The 9,319-nt window shown below is 42.1% G+C and overlaps 1 long non-coding RNA gene across 2 annotated transcripts; it reads left to right on the top strand.

Annotated features, from left to right (window-relative positions):
• Positions 1 to 3,040: 3,040 nt before the first annotated feature.
• Positions 3,041 to 6,332, top strand: LOC119276810. Of its 2 annotated transcripts, none has more exons than XR_005136823.1 (5): positions 3,041 to 3,464; positions 3,559 to 3,703; positions 4,767 to 4,847; positions 5,505 to 5,595; positions 6,111 to 6,332. It is a non-coding gene; the product is annotated as an uncharacterized LOC119276810 (long non-coding RNA). The 2 variants fall into 2 exon arrangements; XR_005136822.1 differs by having other exon boundaries at positions 5,505 to 5,637.
• Positions 6,333 to 9,319: the final 2,987 nt, after the last annotated feature.

Raw genomic sequence — 9,319 nt, 5'->3', positions numbered from 1 at the left:
GTGGAGGCTATATATACCCCTCCACCCACTCTTCATTCATGGAGAGAGCCATCAGAACATGCCTATACTTCCAACATACATTTTCTGAGAGAGAACCACCTACACTTGTGTTGAGGCCAAGATATTCCATTCCTACCATATGAATTTTGATCTCTAGCCTTCCCCAAGTTGCTTTCCACTCAAATCTTCTTTCCACCAAATCCAAATCCTGTGAGAAAGAGTTGAGTGTTGGGGAGACTATCATTTGAAGCACAAGAGCAAGGAGTTCATCATCAACACACCATTTGTTACTTCTTGGAGAGTGGTGTCTCCTAGATTGGCTATGTTTCACTTGGGAGCCTCCGACAAGATTGTGGAGTCGAACCAAGGAGTTTGTAAGGGCAAAGAGATTGCCTACTTCATGAAGATCTACCCTAGTGAGGCAAGTCCTTCGTGGGCGACGGCCATCGTGGGATAGACAAGGTTGCTTCTTCATGGACCCTTCGTGGGTGGAGCCCTCTGTGGACTCGCGCAGCCGTTACCCTTCGTGGGTTGAAGTCTCCATCAACGTGGATGTACGATAGCACCACCTATCACAACCACGACAAAAACATCCGTGTCTCCTATTGCGTTTGCACTCTCTAAATCCTTCCCTTTACATTCTTGCAAGTTGCATGCTTTACTTTCCTCTACTCATATACTCTTTACATGCTTGCTTGAATTGTGTTAAGATTGCTTGACTTGTGCAAAGTTGCTAAAATCTGCCAAGAAGTAAAATTGGGAAAAGGATAGATTTTTATTTGGTCAAGTAGTCTAATCACCCACCCCGCTCTAGACATACTTTCAATCCTACAAGTGGTATCAGAGCTTTGGTCTCAATTTGCTTTGATCTCCATAGTTTTTGGTGGTCATAGCCTTGGTTTCACAACCTAGGAGAGTATGGCGTCTAGCGAGGGAAATTACCACCGTAGAGGTCCTTACTTTGATGGTACTAATTTTTCTAGTTGGAAGCATAAGATGAAAATGCATATTCTTGGACATAACCCCGTCGTTTGGGCTATTGTGTGTATTGGCTTGCAAGGTGAATTCTTTGATGGGAGAGAACCGAATCGTGAAGCTACCGCGGAAGAGTTGAAGATGCTGCAATACAATGCTCAAGTTTGTGATATCCTCTTCAACGGACTGTGCCCCAAAGAATTCAACAAAATCAGCCCTCTTGAGAATGCAAATGAAATTTGGGATAGTTTGATTGACATGCACGAAGGCACAGACTCCGTCAAGGAATCCAAGTTGGATGTGCTTCAAAGTCAGCTTGACAAGTTCAAAATGAAGGATGGTTAAGGTGTCGCTGAAATGTGCTCTAGGCTTGCTCTTATCAAAAATGAGATTGTCGGCTTAGGAAGTTAAGATATGACCGACAAATTCATCATCAAGAAGATCCTAAGAGCTTTGGACGGAAAATATGATACCGTGTGCACATTGATCCAAATGATGCCCAATTACAAAGATCTCAAGCCAACGGAAGTCATTGGAAGAATTGTTGCTCATGAGATGTCACTCAATTATAAGGAGGAGCTCCACAACACTACAAGAAATGTGGCCATTTATGACAAAAATATAATGACTGTGCTCAATTGGTCATGGATCAATGACAAAAAATTACAAGATGGTCATGGTATGTCCAAGGGGGGTCTAAACTCCTCACAATTGTGACCATCTATGTTAGAAAGGTCATAGTATCATCACCCCAATTGGTCATAAAATGTATAACACTATCCATGGCCTTATTTTGGGCCCAACATGACAAAATTAATATGGTCACATGCTTGAATGGTGATGACTGGGCAGACCCATCAGCAATTTTCCCTTGTATCATTGTACTCCCTCCGTCCGAAAATACTTATCATCAAAATGGAGAAAAAGGGATGTATCTAGAACTAAAATACATCTAGATACATCCCCTTTTATTTATTTTGATGACAAGTATTTCCGGACGGAGGGAGTATATGTTTAGTAATTTTGTTTATGTGTCATGTATATGTGTGAAATCAACATGCGTGTGCATGACAAATGGGGTATACCTACGCCTGTAATGAGTGACCTGAAGATTTAGCAGGTCCCAGATTTGATGTGTAGGTCCAACAAACCTACGAGACCCACTAACCCACCAGACATGTGGGATTAGCTAGCATGCAGGGCCCACATGTATGACGAGGGGCAAAATGACCAATGGACCCACCTTACACATGGAATCATCTGAGCTATAAGTACAATTGAATACCAAGAAAATAAAAGGAGCTCCAACGGCCGGGCTAGGTTCATTACAAAGAAGAAAAATAGTTGAGAGGTTGCCTGCTTACGATCAAGGCTAGATTTCTGTCGAAAAATCTAAGGGCTTCCCTTTTATATGAGTATTTTCAATTTAAACAACTTAAAATTGTTTGAGGATTATCTAAATTATTTCATATCTAAATAAAAAAGTGTTTTTTTCTGGTCACGTCATATTATTGATATTTGTCGCTTAGTGAACATGCATTTCCTTATAAAATTTGACAAAATTTTAGAACTTTGACTTAGAACAAAAGCTAAAAACACACTTATTCGCGGACGAAGGGTGTATAAGTCAGCACGTTATACCATTGAAAATCTTATTTCATTAATTCAATGCTAATTTTTTATCACATATAACCCATATTTGGCTGGTCTAGTTTATACTCCCTCCGTTCCTAAATATAAGTATTTCTAGAGATTTAATTATGGACTACATATAGAGTAAAATGAGTGGATCTACACTCTAAAATATGTCTATATACATTCGTATGTAGTTCGCATTGAAATCTCTAAAAAGACTTATATTTAGGAACGGAGGAAGTAGTTAAAATTAAAATTTAAGATGCATACATTCATTGGAATGCAGGGAATATCTCTGGCAATTTTTGAGCTCGCGCCATATGTCTCACCGTACTTTCCCGCAAAAGGCATTACGCGCACGAGACCTTCCCGGCCCAAAGGCCCGAAACCAGACCAACCCAGGTCATATAAAAAGTTTTGAAACCCTAACTCCTCCCAAATCCCCTCCAGCGCCGCTCCCCCCTTCTACTCTCTCCACGATCCCCTCCCCTTCCCTCCCACCCCACCTCGTCGAGCCTTGATCTGGCCGGATCTTGCCAATCCACACACGGATCTGGCCTAACCATCCCGCAGCTGCGCCGGCGGGCCACCAGGACGGCGGCGAGAACCACCAACCCATCTTGAGACCTCAATGACGGCGGGTACCAAGAATCGATGCTGCACCAACCGCGCGCGTCACAAGGAGGGCGGGTGTGGTTGCTGCCGGAGCAGTGAACTCTGCGCTTGGCGCTGGACCAGCGGGGGCTGGGTTGGCCGTGACGCTTGATTGGGTCGTTTCCAACTGCCCCGGCGTCGGCGGCGACGAGACGGTGCTGCCTCACTGTCGCCGTCGCTTTTGATTTCAGCATCGGCCGGTCTCTTTCTTTTCTTTCTGAACACTATCGATTTTTGAAGTTGTTCGGGCTGCCCAAATTGATGTTTGAATGTGCCAAATCTGCTCCTCTGTAGGTGCCAGCGTCCATGACATAATTTATCAATGGTGGGTTCGGTAGTAACTCAAATATGTTGCTCTGTATGTGCCAGCGTGTGACGGAATTTATCATTGGTGGGTCTGGTCGTAACTCAAATCTGCTGCTATGTTGTTTTCAGCCTGGTAAGATAGTTGTTCATGCCACTTGCTTAACTGTGTTACCTGTTTTCAACTAGTGTACAAACAAACAAATTCTAGACAAGCATGAGTAGTGCAAGTATGCATTTGATAGTGCATCTTACCTGAGATGGACAAAGTCTTGCTTTGTTTAATTACACATAAACATGCATGGTAAAAACAAAATCCTGATTGATTACAGAGAAAGCAAGTTGATACTCCCATTACTGAGAACAAGCTTGGCTAGTTGAGAGTGTTCTATGCGAACTTCAGTCAGTTTTCCTGCATTTCACTATTCATAAATCATGTGTTCCGAACGCGATATATTGAATCAATCCTATGGAAACTGAGTTCCTACAGTTTTCCCATGGAATTAATCCACTCAGAACATGCCCTAAGTAGTTTTGTTTGTGAACTGACTATGTACTAATGTACTTCTCCGTGGCCTAATTGTCAATGTGCAAGATGTACATTGGTAGTGCATTTTGTGTCACTTGCTCTATGGTTTTGCTGTCTGTAGTTACCCAGTAATCAGCCGACATTAATCTTAAGGTGTTTTAGTTGCCCAATTCTATAGGTAATAACAACCCATTGTTTATTTTTTAAGTTTGTTTTTATCAGAATTTTCACCGTAAGTACCAAGGGATTGAAGCATAGTCACCATTTTTTTGCTTGTATATGTGTGCATTAGACATTCTGTAATTAACTCATCAAAAATTAAAATTGGGTATGTCCATGCCATATATGCTCTCTACTATTGAGACATTATGATATGCCATTTTTTGTGTCATGTTAGCCTGGACAACCTTATGGTCTGAACCATTGTACTTGATGGTTTCCGTCTGTGTATCTATGGATGCACCCAATAGGTAGTATAGAATGTTTAATATTTTTCTCAAATATGGAAAGTGAAGTTATGGAAAATTTCTTCTGAGTAATTTGATACTATAACAGGTAGTAATATATTTAATCACATATGTTGTCCTTTTGTCTTTCCTGTGGACATACATGTTACTTCGCTCACAGAATGTTACTTGGCTCACTGAAAATTTGTGTACTTATCAAACAGCTGCTGAGCTCTCTTTACTTTGGGCACTGTTTACCGGCATCTCAATCCCGACCTAGCAGGTCTGCTTACCAGCATCAAGAGGTACTGCTCTCTCCCCTTCTCCTCTAGGAAAAATGCATGAATAGATAATTCACAGCAGTTTGTTACATTGGATCTCTTTGTGGTTAATTTCCCCATTCTGGAGGATTCATGCTTGTTCGCTACCCCCTTGTGTATTTTTCCAGAACACAACATTGGCTAAACAAACTGCACATGGCTTCATTTATTCTGAGCATATTCATAGTATAGTGATATTTATTTATTTATTGCACTAGTATGTGAATCATACCCTATTGAACAATATGTAACCACAACACATGCCATGTATTTATTTGATAATAGAGCATGTAAACTAGAACCTATCCCACATTGCTATTCTTTAAGATATTTATTAGTTTGATGAGTTACTCCTCTTGATAGTCAGAAAATTGCAACTACACTTACGTTTCTTGCTTTGATATGATTCTTGCTCCTACTGACTGCAACACAGTGTGACAATGAGATTTTAAGTTTGAATTCATATATCATTGTATGGTTTATGATTTACATTTTCAAGGGTTGTTAATTATAACGTTCTGTTAAGTATGTGGTTGTTCTTTTGGAGACTAGGAAACAAGCTAACATACATTTTTGTCGGCAAGACTTTTACCTACCCTTTGATGTTACAAAATGCTAATCCTGCAATACCATTTTGTGCAGCTGGAACATGCACATTAACTCGTTGACATGTTTGGGCCAAAAAATATGGAACATGGAGGGTGTCTTGTCCTGAGACCTGAGTCATTCACATGTATCGCAATGCTTTCCCTTACCTCTGGTGCATCATGGAAATGTATTTCTTTTTTCTAATTCCCCAACTGCTAATGAGTTACCTAAAGTTGAATCTATATTGAATACGCATTTACATTAATAACTCGGTCAATACTTGATGTGCGGCTAGAAAAGTGTAGCTACACATTGGAATTTTAAATTTTATTTCAGGGTGGCATTTGTATTCTTTATCTGGAAATAATACTTGGTTTTTAACCTCTATTGTACTGTCATGATAGTTGTTAAGATACAATGAGAACATTTCATCCAACCTTTGTCCTATAGTAGGTGGTTGTCTTGTGAAAAAATACCTCGGCACTGTACTTTCTTGTGAAAAAAATACCTCTGTATTGTATTGTCATGACACTTTGGTTGGCTTATCATAATTGTAGTTGTTTCCTTATTACAGTATATGCATATTACAACAAAGTTGTTTCAATTCAATTGCTATGTGGTCTGCATGTTCTTCTCATGTGTGATCTTTCTTAATGCCAGGATATTCTGCAATCCAGAAGAACTAGCTACTCAAAAGTGGATGATAGTGAACATGAGAAGCTATGGTTTCCTGATTTGTAGTTATGTGTAGTGTTGTCATGAAGCATGGTGGTTCTGGCTTTGTGTAAAATCATTATAAGTATTGTACCTCTTTAGAGGAGTTGAATGTTGAACTATGTATGTGATTCGTGTACCTGAAGTATCCACTATGATGTCTATTGCTGAAATGAATATAACAATTTACTGATAACATTAGTTTATGGCTGGAATTATCTATGATGCCTTTTTTGAGGTAAATCTACGATGCCTAGTGTAACAAAAATGTGCAAAATAATGACTCGGCCAAATTAACAAAATTAATGGGCTAAAATTGATAGGATCGGTTACTGGATGTGGCCCAAAAATGAAACGGGATAAAACGAATGGTATGTATTGTTGGGCTTCGCTCATTTAGATACCTTATTGGACTGGGCTGGTGAAAATTGTGACCTTATTTTTCAGTCATCGGTAATGCCATCAAGGCTGCCACATCATCACCTTAGCCACATGGCTGAAGCCTTGTCCGATCCTACTTGGTTCAAGTAGACCTCTAGTGACGAAAACAATTAGTCAAAGATGTACCGACCAAATGTTTTTGGTCATAGAATCTTTGACCAAAACATCCAAAAGGTCATGTTTGTTCGTTCTTGACGGCCAACTGTTGACCACCCAAATATGGTCATAAAAAGGTCATAAATGGATAACAACGATGATTCTTTGACCAAAATTGAGGGTCACGATTGAGTGTTTTTCTTGTAGTGCAACAAGTCAAGTGGTGCTTACAAAGCCTCATGTGAAGCTCTCACATCATCAAGTGAGAAACGAACCTTCAATGAAGAATTGAGCCTAATGGTGAAGAACTTCAACAAGTTCTACAAGAGTAGAAGCAAGGAAAGAAGTTCCAAGTCAAGGTCTTACAATGACAAAAGTGTTGGAAATATGCCCTAGAGGCAATAATAAAAGTATTATTATTATATTTCCTTGTTCATGATAATTGTCTTTTATTCATGCTATAACTGTATTATCCGGAAATCGTAATACACGTGTGAATATATAGACCACAATATGTCCCTAGTGAGCCTCTAGTTGACTAGCTCGTTGTGATCAACAGATAGTCATGGTTTCCTGGCTATGGACATTAGATGTCGTTGATAACGGGATCACATCATTAGGAGAATGATGTGATGGACAAGACCCAATCCTAAGCATAGCACAAAGATCGTGTAGTTCGTTTGCTAGAGCTTTGCCAATGTCAAGTATCTCTTCCTTTGACCATGAGATCGTGTAACTCCTGGATACCGTAGGAGTGCTTTGGGTGTATCAAACGTCACAACGTAACTGGGTGACTATAAAGGTGCACTACAGGTATCTCCGAAAGTATCTATTGTTTTATGCGGATTGAGACTGGGATTTGTCACTCCGTGTAAACGGAGAGGTATCTCTGGGCCCACTCGGTAGGACATCATCATATGCGCAATGTGACCAAGGATTTGATCACGGGATGATGTGTTACGGAACGAGTAAAGTGACTTGCCGATAACGAGATTGAACAAGGTATTGGATACCGACGATCGAATCTCGGGCAAGTAAAATACCGCTAGACAAAGGGAATTGTATACGGGATTGATTAAGTCCTTGACATCGTGGTTCATTCGATGAGATCATCGTGGAACATGTGGGAGCCAACATGGGTATCCAGATCCCGCTGTTGGTTATTGACTGGAGAACGTCTCGGTCATGTCTGCATGTCTCCCGAACCCGTAGGGTCTACACACTTAAGGTTCGATGACGCTAGGGTTATAAAGGAAGCTTGTATGTGGTTACCGAATGTTGTTCGGAGTCTCGGATGAGATCCCGGATGTCACGAGGAGTTCCGGAATGGTCCAGAGGTAAAGATTTATATATAGGAAGTCCTGTTTCGGCAATCGGGACAAGTTTCGGGGTCATCGGTATTGTACCGGGACCACCGGAAGGGTCCCGGGGGCCCACCGGGTGGGGCCACCTGCCCCGGGGGGCCACATGGGCTGTAGGGGGTGCGCCTTGGCCTACATGGGCCAAGGGCACCAGCCCCAAGAGGCCCATGCGCAAGGAAACTTGGAGAGGGAAGAGTCCTAAAGGGGGAAGGCACCTCCGAGGTGCCTTGGGGAGGATGGACTCCTCCCCATCCTTAGCCGCACCCCTTCCTTGGAGGAGGGGGCAAGGCTGCGCCCTCCCCCTCTCCCTTGGCCCTATATATAGTGGGGAAAAGGAGGAGCAATCATACCTAAGGCCTTTGGTTGCCTCCCTCTCCCTCCCGTGACACATCTCCTCTCCCGTAGGTGCTCGGTGAAGCCCTGCAGGATTGCCACGCTCCTCCACCACCACCACGCCGTTGTGCTGCTGTTGGATGGAGTCTTCCTCAACCTCTCCCTCTCTCCTTGCTGGATCAAGGCGTGGGAGACGTCACCGGGCTGTACGTGTGTTGAACGCGGAGGTGCCGTGCGTTCGGCACTTGATCATCGGTGATCTGAATCACGACGAGTACGACTCCATCAACCCCGTTCACTTGAACGCTTCCGCTTAGCGATCTACAAGGGTATGTAGATGCACTCTCCTTTCTACTCGTTGCTGGTCTCTCCATAGATAGATCTTGGTGATTCGTAGGAATATTTTTGAATTTCTGCTACGTTCCCCAACTGTGGCATCATGAGCTAGGTCTATTGCGTAGATTCTTTGCACGAGTAGAACACAAAGTAGTTGTGGGCGTTGATGTTGTTCAATATGCTTACCGTTACTAGTCCAATCTTGTTTCGACGGTATTGTGGGATGAAGCGGCCCGGACCGACCTTACACGTACTCTTACGTGAGACAGGTTCCACCGATTGACATGCACTTGGTGCATAAGGTGGCTAGCGGGTGCCAGTCTCTCCCACTTTAGTCGGAACGGATTCGATGAAAAGGGTCCTTATGAAGGGTAAATAGCAATTGGCATATCACGTTGTGGTTTTGCGTAGGTAAGAAACGTTCTTGCTAGAAACCCATAGCAGCCACGTAAAACATGCAAACAACAATTAGAGGACGTCTAACTTGTTTTTGCAGGGTATGCTATGTGATGTGATATGGCCAAAAGGATGTGATGAATGATATATGTGATGTATGAGATTGATCATGTTCTTGTAATAGGATTCATG

This window comes from Triticum dicoccoides, chromosome 3B, assembly GCF_002162155.2.
Source record: "Triticum dicoccoides isolate Atlit2015 ecotype Zavitan chromosome 3B, WEW_v2.0, whole genome shotgun sequence".
NCBI lineage: Eukaryota > Viridiplantae > Streptophyta > Magnoliopsida > Poales > Poaceae > Triticum > Triticum dicoccoides.
This window is presented reverse-complemented; position numbering and strand designations above follow the sequence as displayed.